The sequence below is a fragment of the Lissotriton helveticus genome, chromosome 11, assembly GCF_964261635.1.
Source record: "Lissotriton helveticus chromosome 11, aLisHel1.1, whole genome shotgun sequence".
NCBI classification, from domain to species: domain Eukaryota; kingdom Metazoa; phylum Chordata; class Amphibia; order Caudata; family Salamandridae; genus Lissotriton; species Lissotriton helveticus.
The window spans coordinates 1,099,724,178-1,099,750,276 of record NC_136072.1 but is presented as its reverse complement, the minus strand read 5'-3'; the positions used below and the strand labels follow the sequence as shown (position 1 = coordinate 1,099,750,276).

Here is a 26,099-nt window from a genome sequence, read left to right as displayed (position 1 = left end):
ACAAAGCAGGGCGGTATCGTAAAAGTTGGGAAAGCACGTCAGCATTTACTGTAAGATCACAGCTGTTTTGGAAAATGCTGGTTTAAAATGTTAACATGAAAAGAACAGCATTACCTCGCTCGTCCTAGCTAATAGAGGACAAACAGCAGTTGTACACCTCTTTCCGATTAAGTCCTTGAAATTTAAAGCGGGTTAGTGCGATGGGAGAGGGAATCCTAAACATGCAGTCAATTGAATTAAATCTCCGCCTCCAGAGAGGCTTGCCATGGGTCGCGATCATCGGGTACAGTCCAGAGCCTTTGTTAATGTTGCTTGCACATAGAAAGTACACAAAGTAGGTAGATTTACGCAACATTTGCGTTGTTTAAATGCAGTTGTAAACAAAATATCCCACAGAATCGTAAGCAGCAGTTAAATGCCTTTTGTACCCACCCAACATGTTTCAGTACTTACAGAGTCCCTGTAGCACACGTGAGTGTGTGTGTGTATGGTGTGTGTGTGTGTGTGTGTGTGTGGGGGGGGGGGGGGGGGGGGGGGAAGGGGTGGGTTCTTGAAGTCAACTGCATTAAATCCCCACTTCCAGCAAGGAGAGATTACGGGGAAGAAAAACGGGAATCCGGTAGTCAGAAAGCAAGTTAATGTTGTGCCTTCTGAAGACCAGAGTCCCACGAGTGGTGCGCGACTTTGTCAGTGACTAATTCAAGTTGTTCCGCTGTCTGGCACTTCAGAGCCATTTGGATAGGGCAAGTAGCATAGCGACGGACTTTAACAAAACGGAGGGAAGAGAGGGGAGGGGGGAGGAGAAATGCGACACGGTGGGAAGGGGAGGGGGCGGAGCGGGTCAAATAAACAAACAAGCCGGAGGGGAGGGGGGAGGAGAAATGTGACACGGCGGGAAGGGGAGGGGGCGGAGCGGGTAAACAAAGACGGACGTGCACGCGCTTTTAAGCTCCATGCGCATTGAGCTTAAAAGTCACGGGCACTGCAAGGAATCGCCACGATTCCTTGCAGTGTGGATAAAGAGTAGATAACTCGCAATACTCTCGCCTTGCTCGATGCGCATGCGCATCGACAGGCGAGACCTAAAACTGGACATAATATAGACCCTGCAGCCTCTGCAGTCTCCTTTGCAATCTGCACATACATAGCCCCTTTGTCTTCATCACAATATGTACAATACACACTCTCTGCAGCATAATCAACCATCGAACAAACCCCTGTAGACTCAGCATCTTCTACAACAATCTGAATCTGCACCAACTATATGTGCCTTCTTGTCACAGTCTGTACATAGCAAACACCCCTGAATCCTTATCACAATCACACAACCCCTGCAATATCTGCATATTCCATCAAAATCTGAACACACAACTCCTATAGCCGTATCATCCCATCACAGTCTGTCAAAGCACAACTAACCCCTTCAGCCCCTAAATTTACCATCCAACCCATGCAACCTGCAACCCCTGCATCCTCTGTATCTCATCACAATCTGTTCAACACAACTCATGCAGCTGCTGAATTCACCATGACAAGTTGTACAACACACACAGATTTTGAAGCCCAGGTCCAACCTGAACACACAGCCTCATCTCTTTCTGCACAACACACAGTCCCTGCAATATCATCACAATCTACACAACACACAGCCCTACCATAATCTGCAATAGACAAAGTCCCTGTAGCCATACCATATTCTGCACAACCCACAACCCCCGTAGCCTCATCACAATTTGCACAACACACAACCACTGCAACACCATCGCAATCCCTCAACACACAGCCCATCGAGCCCCACCATAATCTGCCCAACAGCCCCTGCCACACCATCAAAATCCGCACAACACACAACCCCTGCACACCATCACAATATGCACAACACACAGCCCCCAGTAACTTCCGCATCCCTCACAGTATGTAAAGCACACAGCCTAGGCAGCCTTCACATTTCACATAAGGTGTTCAGTAATCATTTGATATTGTACACTAGACATTAAAAACACGGGGTCCACCGTACATCATGAATGGCTGTCCATAGTGGCATTTGTGTGCCAATTTCTCCTGCTACAACTGCTGGCTAAACTTGCTAAAACTCTATGTGCACAAACAGTTCAACTTAGAACTGTGCTCATTCACGCAGAACTTACTTTGAATTAGGGTACAAAAATTAACATAAATAAAAGAATGTGTTCTTGGTAACATTACTGAGGAGAAATGTGATGTTGTTCCTTTTCCATAATTACTAGCGCAGTTTCCAGGAAGAAACATATTTATGCGTTGATATTACTGTGGAACCAGTAGCTCGTGGAACGAATCCCAGCTTCTCTACCCGATCTCTTGTAAGCGTGCAGCCATGGGCAAATCACTAGGTATCTTCCCATGTCTGTGAAATGTGGGTACTCAAAAACCGAGCCAATCCTGGTGTGAAATGAATGCTGGGGTCTCCCCACTACCCCTTTACCATTTATACACCCTCTGAGGTATTGTCAGATACCACATTGGAGGAGTGCAAGGCAACTTTCACACCGGGGACTCGCTGGTAACATCTAGTCTTGCAGTGTGTGTTTTATAACTCACCAGTAGAGGGGAGATTCCTTTTTAGGCCCATTAATGCTTACACTCCACAAGTTATATTTCCACATATTCCTTCCCAAAGGACTCACATGTATTAAGTCGGCGTGCACATACGACGGGTCACTACTCATTACAGTAATTAAAAACATAGAATTCCGAGCACATACCGCTGCAGCCGCCAATGTGCCGATCAGTGTCTTCATACAATAGTGCTCACCTACCAGATAAAGGCCTCCTTGTCACGCCGCAAGTACGCGATCCAGTGCGGATGGGCGAGCCGAAAAGGAGACAGGGAGGGAAAAAACAAGCCTCATTTCAAATAGAAAGCGAGCGTTTACCATATAGGATGACGTGCACCAATAAAAAGGATGGGCGGAGCTTCCACTCCACTTCCGAAATCTCCTCGATTACAAGAGGTCTTGCAGAGCGAGCAACACATGCGCTGCAACGCTAGGAGAGACCTAAAAACGCTAGTGGGTTGCTGTCCACTAGCTTCCGCTGTCCACCCGACTCTGCATATTCTGGCTTTCAAGGCACCTTCATTTAATAAGTGAGACGGCCTCCGAATTAAAGGCGTCTTAATGGGTGTATCATCTTTCTAGGGTAGAAAGCACACTGCAAAGAACTGCCCTTTAGGACAATCACTGGCAAAGCCAATAGGTCTCCTATATGTGAGAGCTTTTCAGTTTGCCAATGTCTTTTAGCCATGTTGTACAGCAGCGTGGCTGCTGTTGAGCCTGGCTAAAAGTTGATGGTGTGGCATATAGTACAATGGTGTATAGGAGAGTGGAGTAGTGTGGAGTTGAGTGGCATGGACTGGTGTAGAGTGCATGGGTGGCGCATGGAGTGGCTTAGGGTACAGTGGTGTAAGGTAGAGTGGGTTAGGGAAGAGTGGAGTGGTGTATAATACGGAGGCGCACAATGCAACGGCATAGAGTAGAGTGGCAGAGAGTAGAGTGGTGTAGAGTAGAGTCGAATAGAATAGAGTGGCATAAAGGGGCACAGAATAGAGTAGAGCAGAGGGGCGTAAGGTGCCATAGAGTGGCACTGCATGGAGTGGCTCGGAGTGGTTTGCAGAATGGCATAGACCAGTGGCATCGAACAGAGTGATGTGGAGTGGAGTGGAGTGGCAGAGTAGAGCGGCATGGAGTTGTATTGAATAGAGTGGTGTAGAGAAAATTGGAGTGGCGTAGAGTAGAGCAGCACAGAGTAGAGTGACAGAGAGTAGAGTGCGTAGAACGGCATTGTGTGGTGTAGAGTGACATAGATTGGAATAGCGTAAAGTGGAGCGGCACAGAATGTAGTTGTGTAGAGTAGAGTGGCGTATAATAGAGTGGCATGGAGTGGGGTGGCAGAGTGGGGTAGCGTGGTGCAGACTGGAATGGTGTAGAATGGCTTGGAGAGGTGTAGAGTAGAGTGGCATGGAGTGTAATGGCACATAGTGGAGTGGCGTAGAGTGTAGTGGCATGCAGTGGAGTGGAATGGTGCAGCTTGACTGAGTAAAGTGGCGCAGAGTACAGTGACAGAGTAGGGTGGCATAGAGTGTTGTAGTCTCGCATTGTAGGCAGTAGAGTTGCTTAGAGTGGAGTGGTGTAGAGCAGAGTGGAGTACAGTGGAGAGTAGTGGAGTGTAGTGATGTACAGTGGCAAAGAGTAGAGTGATGTAGTGTAGAGGGGCAAATACTGGCGTAGAGAGGAGTGGCATAGAGTAGAGTGGCATAGATTAGAGCGGTGAAGTGTGGCGTGGCATAAAGTAGAGTGGCATAGAGTGGAGTGACAATTTGGAATGGCATAAAATGGTGTAGAGTGGCATTGCGTGGAGTGGCACACAATAGAGTGGCGTAGGGTATAGTGGATTGGTGTAAAGTGGCGTAGCTTGGAGTAAAGCAGAGTGGGGCTGAGTAGAAGAGTAGACTGGCATAGAATAGGGTGGGGCTGAATACAGTGGCGTAGAGTAGGTTGGTGTAGAATAGAGTGGGATGGAGTAGAGTGGAGTGTCAGAGTGGAATGAGTGGCATAGAGAGGAGTGGCATAGAATAGAGTGGCATGAAGTGGGTTGACACATAGAGTGGCATTATGTGGAATGGGGTGGAGTGGCATGGAATAGAGTGGTGTAGAATATAGTGGAGTGGATTAGAAAGGAGTAGAGTGGAGTAGACTACCATAGAGTGGACTAGACTGGCATAGAGTGGTGTGGAGTGGCATAGAGTCCACTGGTATAGAGTAGAGTGGTATAGAGTAAAGTGGTGGAGAGTAGCATAGTGTGAGGAGGAGTGGAGAAGAGTGGTGTTGAGTAGAGTGTCGCAAAGTGGAGTGCTGCACAGTAGCATGGCATAGGGTGGAGAAGTATAGAAGGAAGTGGTGTAGAGTAGAGTGGAGTAGTGTAGAGTGGTGTGGATTAGAGTGGCATAGAGTGGAGTGGCATAGAGTGCCATATAGTGACAGTGTAAGGTGGAGTAGAGTGGAATGGTGTGGAAAACGTACAGTACGATAGATTTGAGTGGTGTAGGGCAGTATAAAGTGGAGTGGCATAGGTTTTGGCACAGAGTAGAGTGGCATAGAATTGCATTGTGTGGAGTGGGGTGGAGGGCATAGAGAGGAATGGCGTAAAGTGGAGTGGAATTGTGTAGAGTGAAGTGACAGAGTGGCATAGAATAGAGTGGAATTTAGTGGGGTGGCAGAGTGGAATGGTGAAGAGTGGCTTGTAGTGGTGTAGAGTAGAGTATCCTACAACAGAGAGGAGTGATGTAGACTGGCATTGTGTAGAGAGGCGTAAAGTAGAGTGGCAATGTGTGGAGTACAGTGGCGGGAAATGGAGTAAAGTAGAGTGGCGTAGAGGCATAGAGTGGAGTAAAGTGGCATTGAATGGCATATAGTGGGTGACGTACAGTAGCATAGAGTGGGTAGTGGCATTGAGTAGAGTGGTGTGACATAGAGCAGAGTGTCGTAGAGTAGAGTGGCATAGAATTCCATTGAGTGGCACAGAGTAGAGGATTAGAGGGGCACTGTTTGGAGGGAGTGGGCGTGGTGGGCATACAGTAGAGAGGCATAGAGTAGGGTGGATTGGTGGAGGGTGGCATAGACTGGAGTAGAGTAGCGTTGGGTGGTGAAGTGTAGAGTGGCATACAGCTGATTGGCATAGAGTTGTGTTGAATAGAGTGGGGGTGGAGTAGATTGGCTTGGAGTAGAATGGTATGGAGTAGAGTGGCGTAGCAAAGAGTGGTGTGGGATAAGGTGGCATAGAGTAGAGTGGCGTAAAGTGATGTGACCTTGTGTGGCACTGTATAGAATAGAGTGGAGTCATAGAGGAGGTTGGATTAGAAAGGAGTGGATTGTCGCAGATGGAGTAGACTGGTGGAGAGTAGAGTGTTGTAGAGTGGAGTGGCACTGAGTGCCTTAGAGTGGCATTGTATGGAGTTGCATAGAGTGGAGTGGTGTGGCATAGAGTGGTGTGGTGTGGAGTAGAGAGGCGAAGAGTAAGGTGAAGTGGAGAGGAGTAGAGTTGAGTAGCGGGGAATAGAATGATGTAGAGTAGAGTGGTGTGGCGTAGAGTGGTGTGGCGTGTGCGTAGTGGGTTGGAGTGTCAGAGTAGAGCAGCGTAAAGTGTGGACTGGCATAGAGTAGCATGGTGTTGAGTGGAGTGGTGTAGAGCGGAGTGGAGTTGAGTAGCATAAAGTAGAGTGGGTTAGAGTAGTACAGTTGTGGGTGTAAGAAACTAAAGCATCAATAGAGAAGGCAGATAGTGTGAAAGCGACCAATTAAAAGCGTTATGGCTGTGTTAAAAGTAGGAAAGCATATTGTACGTATGGTGCAAAAGATGAGGAAGAACAAAGATGGGGAAGAGCACATGTACTTGCTGCATGCTTCAGGGAGGAGCTAACATAAGAAAAGAAGGGAAACCTACAGAAGCTAAGCTATCAAAAGATTGCATGTGACAACAAAAAGAACTAATGGTATAATGGGGACAGGTTTTAAGCTCACTGAATTGTAATGTAAACAATATGTCTCACAGCACAACACAAGCGAGATGTAAAAAAGACACAGGCTGCTCCACCAAACAAGCCTTGGCACTTGCAGGGGACCACTGTATGCAATCAGAACAATTCCAGGAAACAAACGTGTGCACAGAAAGTGGATTGTGTAATTTGTAAGCATTCGGCCCCTCGCGGGTGTCGGTTCTGGAAGTTGGTGCAGAAGTCGGGAAGTCCTTGAAGTCACACCCGGTGCAGATCGAACTCCATGAGCCAGGAGCGCGGAGGTTCAGCAGTGCCAGGGCGGTGGTGTCATCACGCGTGGAACTTCACAATGTGGTGTTCATGGCTTTGGTGCAGGAACAGGCGTGGCATCGGTGCAGTGCTGGCGTCCGAGTTGATGCAGCTGTAGTCTGCAGCCCGAGGCTACAGTGTTGTTGAGGGCAGTGCGGTGAGGTGGTGCCCACAGCTGCAGTGCAAGCAGTGGAGTTGAAGACACAGCTAAGGCAGCGGGGTGAGACCAATGTTGCGGTGCAGTAGAAGTTGGTGTGACTAGACGGTGCCCATGGTCATGGTGCTGACAGTGGAGTAGATATCCACAAGAAGCGTCGTCGCAGGTGAAACGAGGGCTGTAGCGTCGTCGAGGTCGGTGCTGTGCTCACCCAGTGAGTGGTAACCATGGTGCCGGTGCAGGCAGCGTGTTCGTTGACGTGTCGGGAATGCTTTTCTTGAAGTTACAGCTCAGCAACATCTCCAATGGCCCAGACTGGAATTTACACAACTTAGCAGGTTCAGGACTCCCAGCAATAGAGTCCATGAGACTTCCCAACAGGAGGCAAGCACACACAAGCCTTTTGGAGGAACTTAGAAAGCAGGATTTCAGAAAGCAAAGCCAGTCCTTACACTGCTCACAGGCAAAAGCAACAACTGCAGGCCAACCCAGCAAAGCAACACACAGCAAAGGGGCAGTTTTCCTTCTGACAGCTCTTCCGCTCCTCTTCTTGGCGGAGTCATCAATCCAAAAGGGTTCTAAATGTCTGGGCGTTTCAGGTCCAATACTTATATGCCTTTTGGCCTTTGAAGTAGGCATTCTTCAAAGGATTGTCTTTGTAGTGCACAAGTTCTTATCCTGCCTGGTCTTGGCTCCGACATACTGCAGGAGTCTATTCAGGTGTATGGGACAACTCCTCCCACACTGTAGCTCAGGAGGGCCCATCATTTTGGTGATTAGCTATTAGGATATGTTGTGTATTTCCTACTATTTCGTAGGATCTGCGCATTGTTTGGGACAACATAAACTAAGGGCGTGGTGTCTAGACTGGTTCCGGACAACCCACAAGATATGTTGGACTACAGATCAGCTAACTCACAGTGCCATCTTAAACTCCCGCCCCAACATACCAGGGAGGGAATAGTTTCTGGCAACCACTGAACAAGACAACCATGTTCACTCAGGGATTGTGGAAACAGTCCATAATCTTTTGCTCAGTCACTCGTGTTTACTTTTTCTCAGAGAAGTATACAGAATACACAGTGGGACGTTTTCAATGTATTTATTGAACCAATGTTATTCTTGTATAAAATACATGTGCTGCAATGGTTAGGAGACAGAAGCAAATATAGGAGATTACAAGCACCAAAAAAGTAAACAGTAGATATATTTCTACCATGGTTCTGAAGCAATGAATATATGCAATCATATATGCAAAATATGGTAACCCAATGTACTCCTACGATGCGGACCCTCCCCTGGGTGTACCTAGAGTGTGTATGGTTGTAGAGCCCCCAAGGGACGATCCGACCCCATTACCTGATCGAATAGAGTGAAGGGCCCAGTCTTGGTCTCGAGTTGGACACCCCTCACGGAATGTCAGACTGGTGTGTGGTGGATTCTCAGCAGGCACATACCTTCAATGTCAGAAGAAGTGCCTCCTCTACCAATCTATCGGGATGCCTATTATTTATAATAAAAGCAGCCTTCGCGATGTGCGCGTTAGAGTATTGATGTTATGGATATGTAGACAGCCCTATCGCCTCGTGGATGAAGATAGAACGACTTTTGTAGAGAGGCCTAGTACATGATGTTCAAGGCATCGTGATAATGCTGTGGGAAGCTGGAAGTGTAAACAAAGTAGTTTCAGAGAAACTAATCCAACATTGTCGTGCATGCAAAATGTGAGAAATAGACTGCTTCGCTACACGTGTCTAATTCAGGATTATAACAGATATGCAGGGACAACCTCAACTCCCTTTGTGTGACTGTCTAGAGTGAATGCATAACCAACCCAGCTTTCAGTCTAAAGTAAACCAGATGTTCATTTCATAGACAGGCAGGGCACAGGATGGTAAAGCAAGAAAATGCCCACTATCTGAAAGTCGCATTTTCAAATACACAATTTAAAAACCACCTTCACTGAAAGATGTATTTTTTAGAGAACCCAAACTCCAAATCTCTATATTTTCCCAATTGGAAATGTACACTTGTAGGATGTTACAAGGTAGCTCCAATGATAACCTATGGAAAAGATAGTCCTTACAAAAGTGAAAAATGAAATTGGCAGTATTTCACTATCAGGACATACAAAGCACACCAGCAAATGACCTATCTTCCACATACACTGCACCCTGCCATAGGACTACCTTAGGTCTACCTTAGGGGCGCCTTACATGTAAGAAAAGGGAAGGTTTGGGCCTGGCAAGTGAATGCATTTGCCAGGTTGACATGGCATTTTAAAACTACCCTCACAGACACTGCAATGGGAGGCCTGAGACATCTTTACAGGACATGTGTTATGTTATGGATACGTGTAGAGTGCATGGCTACCCAAAGGCGTCCCATCGCTAGCCGAGAGTGCGGCAGGTCACGACAGCTTAATATGAGGAGTTTTGAAAAAAACAAGTTTTCAGAAGTTTACGGAAGGTAAAGAGATTTGGTTCTGATCGTAGGTGGAGGGGGAGAGTATTCCTGAGCTTGGCGGAGGTAAAGCGAAAGAAACTACCACCACTTCTTATCCTGTTGATTTTAGGGACCGCAGCTAGATAGAGACTGGATGAACAAAAGAGTCTATTAGGGTGGTAAGGGGAGACGATGACTTAGAGGATGGGGGGGGGCTTTCTTAGAGAAAGATTTGTGGGCAATACATAGAAACTTCAATTTTATTCTACCCACAACCGGGAGCCAGTGCAGGGTTTTCAGAGCAGGCCTTGCGGAGTGGCTGTTGGAATCATAAAAAGCATTATACTGCACAATTCTGGATGACTTACAGTTTATTTGTGGTATTCCTAGGAGCTCCTAAATACAGAGCATTTCCATAGTCGTGGGTGGCACTACCAGTGCTGCAGGCTCACTAGTTGAATTTGATTTACAGGTCCTGGGCACACATAGTGCACTTTACTAGGGACTTATAAGTAAATTAAATATGCCAATCATGGATAGCCAATCATAATCATAATTTACACAGAGAGCACCTGCACTTTAGCACTGATCAGCAGTGGTAAAATGCCTAGAGTACACAAACCAGCAAAAACTAAATTCAGCATACCATCAAAAATACAGGAGATAGAGGCAAAACGACAGGGGAAATCACTCCAAGGATGTCGGGTCAAACAGTCATACCTACTAATCCAAAACACTCAGTGACTCAACCGAAACCAGGATTATAATACACATGTTAGCTGGCTCACAAACAACCTGTTTGTTTAAGGTGTGTGCCTGTATTTAAGCTGTCACTAAGTGAAAGGAGACCTGTAGGTGGTCAATAAAGCTTTGTAACAAACAGTTGACGGATACATCTTGCAACAAATACATCAAAAGCACAAAACTAGAAAAAACATAAAACAAAGCTGACAATGATTAAAGGCCAAATTTCTTAGTTGGGCCTGGTTGATTAGGCTGAAGGCTATTAGATGATCTAAGTTTTAGCTGAATCTTTTATATTTACAAATCTACACAAAGCTGCTAAATTTTAATATATTTTTAAATTATTTATTGTAACAAATTATTTTTATTATAATCTTTTTAAAATATATTGCTAATGAATTGTGATTTTATATTTGTATGTGCTTTTATGATATTCTGTATATCGAAATAAAACTGATGATGATGATGATGATGATGATGATTAAAGGACACAGCACATTTAACAAATTACTATAGCTGGTATATTTCAACCTCACAAATACCTAAACCTCTTTGGAAATAAACTCAATTAGCAAGACATAATCAAGGCTGGTAACTTGGCTGATAACCTCGTGTGCATGTGTAAATTGAGGCAAGAGAATATATGCTGATATGAAATGGGCTCAAGGGCATTAGAAAAATTCCCCGATGAGACACTAGGTCTGGGGCAGAGTCAATCACATGTAAGTCAGAGGCTCAACCTTTCAACATCATTAGGCCCTTGAACATTCTCTTGATGTGCCAGATGGCCACCTGTCTGAGAATATGTGACATGAATGAAATCTTCTTTGTTATGTTATACAGCGTTCTAGCTAGCTATCACCTGGGAGGGTATCCTGGCGCTGAGCAGTTGAGAGTCTAGCTACACCTAGGGCCTAGTGGTACTACTCGAAAAGCCAAGCTACTTGCAGAATTCAAGAATTTAGGAGGAGGCCCTTATGTGTATCAGCAGGTCATTCCACACATTAGGAGTGATGTGGAACAAGGCTTGACCGCCGGATCTGGTTTTCCGCATGTGTGGAATGTGTGCACGCAGGGGTCCGAACGAGCGGAGGTGTCTGGAAAGTTGGTGAAAGCAGATGCAGTTGTTGAGGTATGCTGGGCCAGTGTTATGTAGTGCCTTGAAAGTGTTGTTAGGAGTTTGAATTGTGCTCGTTTGTGTATATGGAGCCAGTGGAGCTCCTTCCAGAATGTGTCGCACAATGATGCTTTCTCTAGGGTCACCTACTAACACACTGCTGGATGTGCCCAAAACACCCACATTTGTAAGATTGTTTTTTAAGTTCATGTTGTGTAGCTTCTCTGAACTCACAAATAAACAGATGAATCACATGGCACAGTAATCATAGCATAGGAATAAATCCTGCTTGAGCTGTAAATCAGTCACTTTGTGTGAACATAGGGAGAGTGCAGAAGTCAGGCATATCTGATAACACAGAATTAAACCAGCAGCTGTTATCTGTGGTGCCAAAAAACAAGGGATTGACTTGGGCTTGATGTACATGGCACATCAGCCGCATCCCCGGGCACCCTTCCCGAGCGGTGTCCCCACAGGGTAGGTGTAAAGCTTCGCACAACACTGGCCACACTTTGTAGCCCGATTGGGCACTTCACTGTCCACAATGGAATGAAGTATAAATGTTGGAGTAGGAGGAAAGACTTTAGTTTTAGGAGGTCAATGGGAATGGAAAGCCACCAGGCAGCTTCCTGTTCTTTCTCACCCGACATCGCATCAGTGTAGCTATTAATCTGACAAAAATTAAGGTACCATCGACGGCATGAATAACTGTTTCAAAGACATTTTATTTTTATTGACTTTTTCTATTTTATATATGTATACATATATGTAAAAATGACATAAAAGGGTAAATCAACAAGTTATTCAACATTTCTTTTTTGCAAAAGTACTTGTTTAACAGTCTACTGTCCAAATGCATCTTCATGCTAATGCTCAAACGTGAAAAATAACTTTACATCACAGACTAAATATATACTATTATAATAAAAAAATGTATACTAAAATGCACAGCTACTGAAGCCAATGCATAGGAAAACACAGCCATGCTAACACTGTAATATGAATTGGAAAACAAATCAAAAACAGAGATAAGGCTAGAAGCCACCGCCAGGACAGTAACGCAGGGATTCAAAACAACCAAAGCACTAGAGTGACTTAGCATCACTTGTGCAGACGCGTCACAACCGCAGGATGACGACAGGGGCACAGGCATTGGTCTGCCTGGTGTTATGGAAGTGGTCAGGATGGTACTGCAGGAATATCGCTGTATCATTCGAAAAACATTCTAAAGGGACTATCATGCCCAGAGTGAGATCACTGCTGGATTAATGACTAACCAGGCACCTGGGAGAAGAGCCGAAAAAAGGGCCTTCCCTGGCACAGACCTTTCAAAGGCTGCGTTGTTGGCACTTAAAAGTGTTTTTGTCATTCCCACTGTATCCTGGTTGGATGATTATAGGGGTGGGAGGTGGGTGAGTGATATTAGTGAAACACAGATGACATGCTGAACACACTGGAGTGGAATGATAACAGTGAGGAAGAGCAGGGGGCCTCAGTTAAGGTGAGTTCTAACCAAAGAAGGAGACTCGCCACCCCAGGGGCCGTATTACATAAGGTGCCCCAGGGGTGCAGCGGGCATTTGCGCCCGCGGGCACTTTGGTATTATAGAAGGTGGCGCAGACGCTTGTGCATCCCCTTCTATAATACCAATAGCGTTGGTGCACTTAAAGCACCAGCCCTATCAACAGAGGGTGTTCCCTCATTTGCATAGGGGCGTGCCTTATGCAAATGAGGGTATTTCTCTGAGTCTGCGCCCACGCCATATTACAGACGCAGGCGCAGAGTCAAAGAAGCCCTCAGAAGGCGCACTGACAGTGCGCCATTTAAAAGGTGGCACAATGTCAGTGAGCCAACGGGGGGGAGCCCTCGGCCTCTGCAGGAGGTAAAGGGGGTCCCATGGAGGCAGGTGCAGTCACTGGCTGCACCCACCTGCAAGGGGATCTCTAATCCCCTTTGAAGGTGCAGGCGGGTGCCGCCTGCACAGTGAAAACACGGAGCGGCTGCACCATGTTTTCACATGAATGCGCTGCCCCGAGGGCATCGCATTCACCATAATGGGGCGTATTGGCATTGTTTGCACCCAGCGCAACTTTTCAAAGTGCACTGGGCGCAAACAATGCAAATACATAATACGTACAGCCCCCGATTAGGTTTTGCAAAATGGAATACTAGAGGTCCTAAAAACATGCACCTAGAATGTTTGAACACCAATGCAAAGTTGCAAATACATGTCCATCAGGAATGAGTCTTCATTTAGGCCTGATGAAATCAAGTGGTTATACACGTAACTGACGAAACACGTGTTGGTCAGAATAAAGAGAGACAGACAGCGAAAATCTAACACTTGCAGGCAACAGAAATTCGAACATTGGATTAGAATAAAATATGATCTTCTTTCAATCGCAACCAGAACCATCTCTGTTGCCTCCTGCACTGCGCATTTTTTATTATATATATGTCCCTTCCCTACCATTCCTTACCAAGCCCCGATCGCAGTTATCACATTATGTGCCAGTCTAAGTGGAGAGGCCAAGAACTGGAAGGGCATGAAGTTTGAACTCTCCCGCCCATCACATCCCCCAGCAAGCTTGGTGCATAATGGCAACACTGTGAGTCCCTCTCGCTGCTACACTGGATGTCAGGCTGCATAGATTTCAATCTGGCTGCAACAAACCCAAACATTAAATACAGCCAGGTGCATTGACCTTTTTCAGTTCATACTGTATACAATGCAAGAACCGCCACACCCAGGGTCTGATACTCAAAGTAATAAGTAAATCTCAAACTGATTATTTCCAGCCTAGCGTGGGGCTGCAGAAATAATTTTTAGGTCAAGCCTAATACGCAGGCCATGCTCTGTCTGTTGCGAGGCATATTGTGACTTACCAAGAGCATAGAAGGCTCCGCCCATTGCTTACCATTGGTTGGCTTTCTTGGTCATTCTCATTTGCCTGCTCCTTATTAGTGTCAATCATGTGGTTATTCCTCCCATGAAGCATTGCCTCTTTAGAAACTCTTTGATTGGCTGGCATTGCTGCTTCCGCTGCCTGCATTTGAAGAACAACTTTTTTCAGAGGGAGAGGTGTGGCGCACCGACCAGGGCGGCTGCCTCCGGAGCACGAGGTTCATGGTCCGATCCCCGGCACCAAAGGGAAATCAGCTCAGCACCCTGTGTCTCTGGGCAATAGCTCACTTAATCTCCCTGAATGATGGCCCCCAGCGCCTTGACACCCTTAGGGGTGATTAGTTTGCTCTTTACAAATACTGGGTTATTCTTTTGTGTGAAACACTCGATTATAAGTGAGTGTGTTTTCGCGCAGTTGCCATTGTGTACGTCTCTCCCCTTGCACTCCATTCTGCTGCCTCTCCCCGCCCTCGCCCGCATATTTCTCCTCATTGCTTCCCCCACCTGAACCCTCCATGTTGCTTTACCCCCACCGCTGTGTTGCTTTTGCTCCCATCATCCCCTTGTTGCTTTTGCATCCCCTCCCATGTTGCTTTGGCGTTCCCCCATCCCTGCACAGTGCTGCTTTGCTGTTCGCCCGCATTCTTTTCCATGTTGGATGCCTTTCTCCCCTCCCCTTGGTTGCTTCCTCTACACCCGCCTGCCGCTTTTGCGCATTTTCTTTTCTTTTTAGTAACTAAAAATAAAAGGTTTGTCTCATTTTGTAGGTGGCGCAAGCCTGGTGCGTGCACCCACAAAATCATGTGGGCGGCCAGATCAAAGGCTTCTGGGTTTTCTGTTTTTGTGTGTATTTTTTTTTTTTACTTTTGCCAGGCTGCACAACATTGTCAATGCTGTGCAATGTGGCTAAAAGCCACAGGCAATGCCAATAGGACACAACGCCATGGAGTTTCTGTCATCAGCACTTCTCTTTTTCACAAGAGCAGTTTAAACATGAATAGCAAAATATCCTAGTCTGCAAATGTTTTCTATATAATTATGGCTTTGCCATATTTGACACATAACACATCTGCTACATAATCTGATAATTTTAATTTATAAATTGTTTGTAGCTCAAACAGATCAAAAGTTACAAACAAATGTGACTTGTTTTGCTACGAACTGGCCAGCCCTTTGAAATTTTGACTGATCACCTTTCTCATTGCTTCATTTGTATGTTACACTGGCACTAATAAGGCAAAATCTTTGCAGAGAATGTTAGCATGTGTAAAAATATCAAAATAATAAAGTGTCAGAAAATATACTGCATTATGTTGCAGCCTTTTTTTGCTACATAATTTAGTCAACACTGCTGTATAATTGTGTCCTGCTTTGCTCCATAATTCCAGTGGCCCCAAAGAGGGCAGCACATGTTAAAAGTGCTAGTGTATGAACCAGAGAGACTGTAAAATCTGCAAACTTAGTTTGGTGTGCGTGCAAATCCTGCATTGCCGATCCCTGGTGAGTTGCAGCTACTACTGCTGAAACAAGGCCAATGCAGGTACCTATGGGTGAGGCAGACTGGCCTCCAGGGCAGGGCCGGCTTTAGCGTTGGGGGTGCCCTGTTCAACAAAGTTTCTTGGTGCCCCTAAATGACTACCTCTGCCACGGATTCCCTCACTACCACCCTTTAACAGTGCCCCTAAAGTCTCCATAACAACACTCTCTCTCAGATGCATTTCATTTAATTTTCAGAGCCGCTCCTAGAAGTGTAGGGTGTCAGAGCACTTTACATCACACACATTACACGCAATCAATCATACATGTGTAAATCAGTGTATAGGTAATGTTACATACGACAAAGGACTCCAAGGTGTAGGAGTCACATGACAACCATACTAGTAGGCAGTATAGTTTAAAAGTGATAGGTCTGGAGAAACACAAACTGAGAATTTAAAACGTAATACCATGGTTGGGGCTTCTCTTTAATAATCAGAATTGATTTCCATCTGAATGAACACCTTTTGCAACAATAGGATAATCAAAGACTGGGGCAAAAAACATAACGCTCTTATGTATACCTTGCAGTTTGCATGCAGCTCTTAGACAGTTAATAGCTCACTGTTATATGTCAGGATTTTAACTTATAAACTTCAAATGGCAAAAGGATCTCACTGACAAAAGCAGTAACCCACTGGCCTATTTACATTATGTGCACTTTGTGATCAGCATGGTACATGTACTTTGCAGCAGGCACACTAACCCTCTGCGCTACCTTTCCATGAGTCAAAACTTCCACTAGACAAAACTCTGATCTCTCTCTAGGAAGAACATTAATCACCGGAGTTATCATGACATTTTTATTGTTTCCGAGAATTGCTGGGGGCAGCTAATGCTTTTGAAACCATAATATACTTGCAAACTCGACACCCCCACCCATAGTCCGCGCCCGATGCGGTCACACTGGTCGCAACGCCCTAGAGCTGGCCCTTCTCAAGGGTCCTGTGATCTCAGTGACAGTCACTGTCTCTCTAGGGTGTGCTGCTTCATAGGCCTGCCCGCAAGACTGGAGGTGAACTTCAGCATGGATTGTGGTGGACAGGCCTTCAAGGTTACCCCACACTTGCCACCGCTAGGGTCCACCTGCTGCTGCTGAGACTCCAGGGCTTCTAAGGTCTTGTGAGGCTTCTTAAGGTCCAGCATGGGAATGTGCTCCCTCAGGAGAGTTTTCTGGAAGACTGGTCATGAAGGCTGAACCTGGCTCCCCAGTTCCAAATTCGGCAGCTCTGACCATAGTGCCACATCCTCTCCCCCACTGAACACTGTACTGCCCCATTGAGAGAAACTCACACTGCCTTCAACAACAACCCAATTGTGCCCTGCTATAAACACCTGGATGTGACTAAATTCAAATTACGCACTAGACAAGAGCAATATGCTTCCTAAAAAAGAAGTACCAGCATCCTGGAAAAAGCAAACACTCATAGGGAATGCAAGATTAAATAAAGCATGTGAAATGTAAGCAGGAACAACATAGTTACCATTACGCTTTTACACTCAGTATTCAGAAATCAGTGAGTGCTGTTGTCTGAAAAGTGAACTACAGGGCCCGGAAGGGACCAATTTCAATGTCCATTGCTTATATTCTTACAAAACGTAAGCAGTATGGTTTAGACCACATCCGTGAATACAGATCTGCGGTACATATTTTGCTTACCAATCCACCCATCAATCGGGCATTTTTGCAGAGAATTGCACAGTTCTTTATGTTTGCATAATTTCCCACCATATCATTAATTTTTTATTTCCGCTAACGGTAGCTCAATAAATAGTGGTTTGCCCAAAATCAAAATAAGGCCTATAGACTTTCTTGCGCACACATTTAAAATTGTTTACTGATATGGGTAGTACCGCTGACAAACTCAATTAACACAACCACAAAGCTGATCACCTGATGTAGCCCTAGGGCTTCTGGGGGGGCCTGAGACGGAACACGTGGTTAGATGAATATCTCAGACAGAGGCAGGGCCGGCTTTAGCGCTTGTGACACCCGGTGCGACAATGTTTGTTGGCACCCCTCCCACGCCCCACCCCCTTCAGTGACCTCTTTTGCTAATGATTCCCCGACTACCTAACAGTGCCCCCAAATCGCCATAACCACTCTATCACATGCATTTATTTTGTTTAATAGCGCCACTCATAGCAGTGTAAGGTGTCAGCGCACTTATCGTCACACACACAATGCACAGAGACAATCAATCATACATGTGTAAATCAGCGTATAGGAATTGTTACATCAGACAGAGTACTACAAGGTGTAGAAGCCACATGTCATCCATACTGGTAGACAGGATAGTTTAAGAGTGCTTGACCTGGAGAAGCACAAACTCAGAAACTAAAACGAAACACCATAGTTGGGGGGGGGGGGGGGGGGGTTCTCTTCAATAATTGATTTCTACCCAAATGAACCCCTGTCCACAATATTAGGCTAAAGAAAGCCTGGGTAAGAAAACATAACATTCTAAGTATCCTTTGCAGTGTGCATTCAGCTCTTTGATGGCAGTTTATAGGTCATTGTTCTCCATTAGGATTTTAATCGATAAAGTGCAAGTAACAAAAGGATGTCTGTGACAAAAGGAGTAACCCACTGACCTATTGACATTATATGCACTTTGTGATCTGCATGGTGCACCCTTTGCAGCAGGCATATTAACCCTCCACGCTATCTTATGATGAATCAAGTGTTCCACTAGACAAAACTCTAATCTCTCTCCAGCAGACCCATCACCAGCGTTATCTTGACATTAGTATTGTTTTCTCTGTCTCCCTCCCTCCCTCCCCCCCCCAGGGGTAACTCTCTGCTAGGCTAGCAAGTGGTGTCAGCAATCTTTGCTCAGGATGCAGGGGGTAGGCTAGCAAGGGGCTGGATGATAGTGGCTTCTGTTTATGATACAGGGTGGATGCTAGCTTGGGCCGGCTGTCAGTCGTCTCTGCTTATAAAGCAGGGGGTAGGCTAACTTGGGGCCGGCTGTCAGTCGTCTCTGCTTAGGATGCAGGGGGTAGGCTAGCAAGGGCCAGCTGTCAGTGGTTTCTGTTTATGATGCAGGGTGGAGGCTAGCTTGGGGCCAGCTGTCAGCCGTCTCTGCTTAGGATGCAAGGGTAGGCTAGGTAGGGGCTCGCAGTCAGTGTTCTCTGTTTAGGGTGTAGGGTGTAGGCTAGCTTGGGGCTGGCTGGCTGTGGTTTCTGTTTAAGATGCAGGGGGTAGGCTAGGTAGGGGCTGGCTGTCAGTCGTCTCTGCTTAGGATGTAGGTGTAGGCTAGGTAGGGGCTCGCTGTCAGTGGTTTCCGGTTATGATGCAGGGGGTAGGCTAGCTTGGGCTGGCTGTCAGTCGTCTCTGCTTAGGATGCAGGTGTAGGCTAGCTTGGGCTGGCTGTCACTGGTTTCGGTTTATGATGCAGCGTGTAGGCTAGCAAGGGGTCTGCTGTCATTTCTCTCTGCTTAGGATGCAGGGTGTAAGCTAGGCAGGGGCTGGTTGGATGCCAGTGTTCTCTGTTTAGGATGCAGGGTTAGGCTAGGTAGGGGCTGGCTGTCAGTCGTCTCTGCTTAGGATGCAGGTGTACACTAGGTAGGGGCTCGCTGTCAGTGGTTTCTGTTTATGATGCAGGGTGTAGGCTAGCTTGGCCTGGCTGTCAGTCTTCTCTGTTTGGGATGCAGGGGGAAGGCTAGGTAGGGGCTGGCTGGCTGGCTGTCAGTGGTTTCGGTTTAGGATGCAGGGGGTAGGCTAGCAAGGGGCCAGCTGTCAGTCGTCTGTTTAGGATGCAGGGTGTTGGCTAGCTAGGGACCAGCTGTCAGTTGTCTCTGCTTAGGATGCAGGGTGTTGGCTAGCTAGGGGCCAGCTGTCAGTTGTCTCTGCTTAGGATGCAGGGTGTTGGCTAGCTAGGGACCAGCTGTCAGTTGTCTCTGCTTAGGATGCAGGGTGTTGGCTAGCTAGGGACCAGCTGTCAGTTGTCTCTGCTTAGGATGCAGGGGGTAGGCTAGCTTGGGGCCGGTTGTCAGTCATCCCGGTTTAAGATGCAGGATGTAGACTAGCTAGGGGCAGGCTGGCAGTGTTCTCCCCTTGAAATGCAAGGGGCGGATTAGCAAGGTGCAGCCTGGCAGCGGTTCTAGTTGGAATCCAGGGTTCAAGTTCAAGTTAAACTTTAATCGGATTCCAAGAAATCCATAAAAGCACAGCGACACGATAAATTATACAATGGTAATAAAATTCATATCAAATTTAGACAGTTTATGATGATATGCAATAACAGTTCATGAATTAATTTAATAAGATGATCATACAAAGACAAAAATGTTCAGGGGTTAGACATCGTCTCACGTGCTCGGGTGACAATTTTCAAAAAAGTGCTAGTGCGAAAGACCAATTCTTCATTGGTCATAGTAGGCAACCACAAGTAAGCATTATCCAGGCAAACGGGTCTCTGCTTTTTAAAAAATGGAATTAAAAGCCACTTGGTGCATTTTAAGTAATATTTACAAAGAAACATAAAATGTAAATTAGTTTGTCCACTCACTCCATCACATGGACAAGGGGCATGAACAAGGTTGGGGTGGTAGCCAAAGGGGAAGCATAACAACATTTTTACAGTGCCCGCTCTTAAACGGAATAGAAGGCTCCTTTCCCAATGGGTCATTGGTAAAGTGAGATAAATGGGTAAAGGATGCATGTACAGTTCTATGCTCATATAGCTTAATGCAAAGGATTTCTTCGATTCCGTACTTATCCTTTCTTTGTTATATAGTGTATTAAGTGCACTTTTTAACTTGTTTTTTGGAGTGTTTCGGCTGTGCTCGGGTTTAAAAAGAGGCTACCTTTATTAACACTACAAAGACTGTGATACACTCCCGACAGCCAAGGGATATCCATTCCTCTCTGACATTTAACACAGTCGCTGATAATTTCTCTGGTTAGGGTAGGGACGCAGCTTGATTCTTCCAGACCGATAGCCAGAAAAGAGCAGGGTGAGCATTAATAAAATCAATGATATTTAAATTAAGTTCCCTATAGCAGATGTATTGAGGGGTGGAAATTGGGACACCCAACAGCTTTCTGCGAAACCTATTTTCTTCCTGATGGATGCAGCGGCTGTTTACGTTGCCCCAAATCTCGGCCCCATACATGGCTACTGGAACACATTGCAATTTAAAATAAATTAAAATAGCTAAATTAGCACCTGTATTCTTTGGGCGAGGGAGGCTAAGGATGGAATTGATGGCCTTTGAGAACTTGTTCCTGGAGTGAGCAAAGTGCTCTGTCCATGAGCCGTTCCCAACAAAGTCCACCCTGAGATAGGGAAAGGTACGGGTGCTTGTCAGTTTTTAACTACCTGCACTAATAGAATTGAGCCGGCGCTTTCCGGGGCCGCAGGACATTATAAAAGATTTATTTTAATTGAATCATAAATCTATGCTGCCCATATAGTTTACAAAGGTCTTTACTGAGGTGCGCAGAGAATTCGGAATGCGGCCAATGAGGACCGCATCATCTGCGTATAATAGTACCGGCATCAGCTTCCTATTGATTCTGGGGACGTCTGGGGTCATGGGTTTCAGGGAATTGTTCAGCCAACTGATATAAATAATAAAAGGCGGGGGTGCCTGAAAGCATCCCTGTCTGACTCCCCTGCCCACCCCAATGGCTCCAGGGACCTCGCCACCACTGCCGATCCTAACCTGGGCCTTGAGAGCTTTATGGAGATGCGCCAGAAAATGTACCAGAGGTTCATCCAGTCCGTAGGCCAATAAGATGAACCAAAGCTTAGACCTATTAACTAAATCAAAAGCGGACGATAGGTCCATAAAGGCCAAATAGACTGGAGAGGATCGAGCGATGGTGTATTTCCCAATGACCAGGTTAAGGTTTAAACACTGTTCATTTGTCCCAACCTTACTGCGGAAACCCAGTTGGCATGGCTCTAAAATGCCACTTTCCTCTCACCACTTTAAAATCGTATTATATAAGACTCTGCCCAATATCTTTAGGATATTATCAAACAAGGAAATGGTCCTGTAGTTAATGGGTTCTGATCGATCCCCTTTTTTAAAAATTGGAACGATAGTGCTCAAGGCCCAAGTGCTCGGCATCGGAGCATGCGGTAAGTTATTAAAAACATTCAGAAGAAGCGGTGCCCAGAACTCTGGTTTCCATACCTGGGATTTTTCAGGAAGATGGATACCAGGAAGCGGGTGTCAGAGGGGTGGCCCAGCCCGGCCTCCTCTGGACCCGGACGGGCTCAGACGGGCCCGCCCTTGGCCCGGGCACGCCTGCGCATGTCCCGCGTTGCGGGAGCCCTGCGTTGTTCTCAAGCGCATCCCTGTGCTTTGCGGCCAACGTGGGTGGCGTTTGCGCCGCTAAGAATGCTGGGGCTTGTAGTCCCAGCCGGCGACCTCTGCTCACGGCCGGAACCGGGACTGTAGCCTGCTCAAATGACTCTTCTGGCGGTGACGGCAGGGATGCAGGGCACGACAGGTAAGTGGCACCTAGTGGAAAGAGACTCCCAGAGGCACGGTGCCAAGGAAGAGCTGAGCCAGAGCCCTGAAAATGTTTGCTATGCAAATTGTGCGACAAACATAGAATAATATAAATACTCCTCAAAATGCAAACAATTGTGTTCCTTTAATAAAGGGAAGCGATTCACCTTAGTACTTCAGATTCTATCACTTCACTGAGAGGTATGTGTTAAAAAATGTGTTTTTATCATGAACTTTGAGTCATTAATGTAACTATGCCCTGACTACATTGCCATTGGTGCCCTGTATGTGGCCTCAACTCTTATGATACATGGACCAACATTATAGTCCATTAAATCAAACTCGGGGGGTTTTTGTACCACGCACAGCCCACTCACCTCAAGGTGCTGCCATATGGGCTTATGAAGAAAAAGAATTTGATGAAAAAAAACATTCGCTTAGGATCACACAATTTGGTCAAGCAGGGAAGCCAGAATTGATCCCATATCTTCTGGTTTTACATTTTTTAATTCAGCACTAGATTTGTACCTCTTTTATTTGCTCCACCGAGCCAGGAGGAAACGAGAAGAAGGATTTACTGAGGTAGGTATGGAAAGAATAATTCTTGAATGCCATTGATCCCTGCACACATCTACAAATTGAGCTTTAAACTGACACAAGAACATTGCAACATCGCATTCCGATTAGCCCATGCACATGAACAGGTTGGCAAAGCCTGCCAAATAACTTGAGACATCCCGGTTCAATGTCTCATTGTTCAGTAGAAGCGAAGGAAAATAGCGGCACCACCACAACACATTCATCAAACACGCTCAGGATTAGTTAAAATAGGCATTCCAACTGGCAAATATTTGTTTTCTATCCAAAACCTCAATCTTACAAAGTTTTGCCAACAACAAGACTCCACAGAGTTTATCCAGTCCTAAGGCACTGAGAAGAACCCAATAACTGACATGGGGGTCGAAACGCGTCATTGTTAACTGCTACTGGGATAGAATGAGATTTGAACTTTTCTTGACTGTTGGGAGCGAGTTATACAAAAGGTCTTGCCCTAGCAGACCACAACATGCCTACCAGTAGGCAACAGCCCTTACAGTTGAGATAAATTGTTGTAAGCCATATTCACCCACGTGGATGTTGCTTTGAATATTGACCGGATTTAACCTGAATCCAATTTTATGTTGTTTTTTAGTAAATATTGCTTGTGTAAACTGTATGTTTTGTATATATGTGTAAAAATTGGTGAAGGTGGTGTGTCTTATGGAATGACATGCTCCAAAAGGAACGTGCAAAACAAAAGTCTTAAAAATATAAGTTAATACATACTTAAGACTATTCGGATCAGCGATAGCACTTAGTCTGCTGGAAACCAATACAGCACCCTAAAATGTGAAGGCTAGGTACTTTCTATGTTACATAATTAGTCCAGGCTCTACCCAGCCGCTCGGGCCAAACCCCTACGTTTGCTAGTCTCTCAGGGCCGGCTCTAGGCATGGGCAGCTGCCCAGGGCCTTGCACTCAGCCCAACAGCATGGGGCCCCAAACCAATCATGTGCCCTGTTGTTTCCCTGTCTCCTTGCAATTAGGGTCCAGGGGAGGCCCCCCCCTCCCTGGGCCTCTCAGGGATGGTGTCTGGAGGCCTTGGGGAGGTAGACACTTACACTTGTCCCAATTGCAAGGAGACCCATTCGGAGACACAGACAGGATTTTAGCGTCCCAACGGTGTTAACTCTCAGCCCACAAGCAATTCTTACACCCATCAGGCTGGAGGTGTGAGAATTGCTTGTGGGGCTGATAGTTAAAACTGTGAGGGCGCTAAAATCCTGTACAATGGGCCTCCTGCGTGTCTCTGAATGGTTTCCTTGCAAGGGGTCACTTAAGTTAATTAGAGGGGCATCAGGGGCGGCTCTAGGCTCATGGCGGCCCTGGGCAGGGAGCGTAGGTAGGGGGCCCCGGAAGATGGGGTCCAGGCGGAGCAGAGCCCCCCGCAGCTCAGGAGGGGGGGGGTCAGGGTGTTAGGAAGTGGAACAGAGCTAGAGGCCGCCAAATCCCTGCCAGGGGCTGCCACGCAAATATGTATCCATCCTCAGAGGATTATTATATTAAGGATATATATTGGCGTGAAGGGCCCTGGGGTTTGGTGGCCCTGTGCAGGTGCACAGCTTGCACATGCCTACGGACGCCCCTGAGGGCATCACGCATTTCCTTAAGTAAATTAGAGGGGCCTCACGCATTCCCTTTTGGCCCAGGGCCTCGCAAATCATAGAACCGGCCCTGTTGTCTCTAATTCAGGCAGAAACAGCGTGGTAACTTGGCTCGCTTTGGGCTCGAGGGTCGAAGAGGACATTGGGGAGAGCCAGGCATCTGTCTCGAGCTTTCAGTGGATCTACTTCCGATACACGGGGTCGGCTAGCTGATGCAGGGGGCATGTTTTTTTTTAAAGAGACAGGCGAACAGAGGGTGCAGGGGGGGGGGGTAGGCTGGCAACAGTCTCCACGAGCATGAGGCAGGCAGGTTGGCATGCACCTGAGCTGGCAGAGGACAGGCTGACATAGGACAGTGGTCACCCCTCCCCCGCCTGCCTTTGCCTGCCCGTACAGTGCTTCGCTAAGCACATTTAACGCTTCTGCTGAGCTCTGCACTGCGCAAGGGATGGACTTGAACCCGCTCAAGCGACTTCTGGAAACACATTACCGCATCCTGGGGAACGGCGCCCGAAGCAGTACTAATACGAGGATTTGCGCTATGTAAATGACAATGTACACAGTTGCTGCTCGTAATAATGATCGCCGCTCGCGTTGAGCTTAAAATGCGAAATTATAACATGAATGTAATTCTGGTTTCTAATTTATTCAACAAAGCGCTTTCATGCCGAGGACACCTATCAAAGCACGTCCATTGTTTTATGTACAAATATTCCTACCCTGTCTAAACTGGTCCTCATTTTATTGACGCTGAATGACGAACTGGCAGACTCACCACGTATGGGAGGTAAACCCCCAGCTGCAGATCGCACCGCAGACCTCAGCAGCGAGCGTTTCACTCCTGCTGCTAAGCATTCCCCCAGAATCGAGTTTTAATGATTGTTGTGCTGGAGAACTGTGACCAAAACACCGTGTACTATATTATTGTCAAGGTGACTAACCATACACAGGTAAGTATGCACATACTAAACGTATCTCCACATGTACACACATCTTCAAAATGCTTAAAGTTAAGGAGACTAACGCTATACTTCCCTTCACAAGATTATGGTGATGGATAATTTGGCCACAATATTCCGTCTGGGTGGCATTTTGTCTCTCCCTGGTGCGGCATGCAATACTGTGCTATCTTCGCCAGCACAAGACGCACGTGCAAGACCTCGGGCTGCACTTAGATCTCTGCAGCAGACGCATTAACCCACGGAGCTATCCTACCAGCTCCATTTCCATGACAAGGTAAGAGAAAGGGGAGGCTGTCCACTTACCTCTTCTGAGAGGACGCAGAGCGTGCCGCGACTCCTAGCGCCCAGGTGCGCAGCGCCCTCTTCTCTGCGCTCTTCCCAGGTGGAGAGGCGGGTCTGCCCACATCGCGCTCCCTGTCCCGGCTGGGTCATATTTAAAGCAGTGATTCAGAACTGGTTACTTTTTGCCAGAGGGGGCGTGGCTGGGGAAATGCAACAGGTGAGCAGCAGCATTCCGCTGTAATCTCCGGCGCGCAGTGCTGGGCTGCTCCAGCGCTGCCTGCCAAGCACCCCTCGGCCAGCTCCGAGGCGCTGTAGAGCTCTGGATGCTGAGGTGGGAAACAGGGAATACTCACCAGGAGGGGAAAAGAGACTTCGAGTAAAGAAAACCCATTCAAACCATTACAATACGGGTTAGCTGAATCTTTTTTTTTTTTTTTT

General features: G+C 46.6%; 1 protein-coding gene across 2 annotated transcripts in view; it reads right to left on the bottom strand.

The window, feature by feature from the left end:
* Positions 1-26,099, bottom strand: part of GGT1 (gamma-glutamyltransferase 1) — a 784,209-nt gene that overhangs the window by 201,662 nt on the left and 556,448 nt on the right. The window contains exon 1 of one of the 2 annotated variants that reach the window (XM_078667771.1): positions 25,683-25,977. The exons of the other annotated variant lie outside the window; for it this stretch is intronic. The gene's annotated coding sequence lies outside the window, so the exon portion shown is untranslated. Of the gene's footprint in view, positions 1-25,682; positions 25,978-26,099 lie in introns of those variants that run through there. 2 annotated transcript variants of the gene reach the window in all.